This window comes from Mauremys reevesii, linkage group 12 (genome assembly GCF_016161935.1).
Source record: "Mauremys reevesii isolate NIE-2019 linkage group 12, ASM1616193v1, whole genome shotgun sequence".
Taxonomy (NCBI): Eukaryota; Metazoa; Chordata; order Testudines; family Geoemydidae; genus Mauremys; species Mauremys reevesii.
Genome location: NC_052634.1, coordinates 21,525,091 through 21,525,404, shown reverse-complemented (window position 1 = coordinate 21,525,404; position 314 = coordinate 21,525,091). Strand labels below are relative to the sequence as shown.

Sequence of the window (314 nt, the reverse complement as noted above, 5' to 3'; positions counted from 1 at the left end):
TGTAGTTAGCAGGATTTAAACCTGCACAGGGAGACCCCAATGGATTTCTAGTCCATCGCCTTAACCACTTGGCCACAACTACTTGATATGTGCCAGTCTCACTACATGATGATTCTGTTCTCACTGAATTGTCACTTCAAATTGTTTGCTCAGACCAGCTTCCCCAGCACACTCATGGCTGCATTAGTGTAAGTGTGTCCTTGGCTGAACAGCGAGAATTCCTGCCCATTTCCCTTCCAGCTGGAGCAGGATGGGAGTGTGTTTGTGTGAACGACATTGCTGTAGATTGTTGTTCATTCCCCACTCTGACAATT

General features: G+C 46.5%; 1 non-coding gene across 1 annotated transcript; it reads right to left on the bottom strand.

The window, feature by feature from the left end:
* Positions 1 to 82, bottom strand: TRNAS-AGA. The gene has a single exon. It is a non-coding gene; the product is annotated as a tRNA-Ser (tRNA).
* Between the last annotated feature and the right edge of the window lie 232 nt (positions 83 to 314).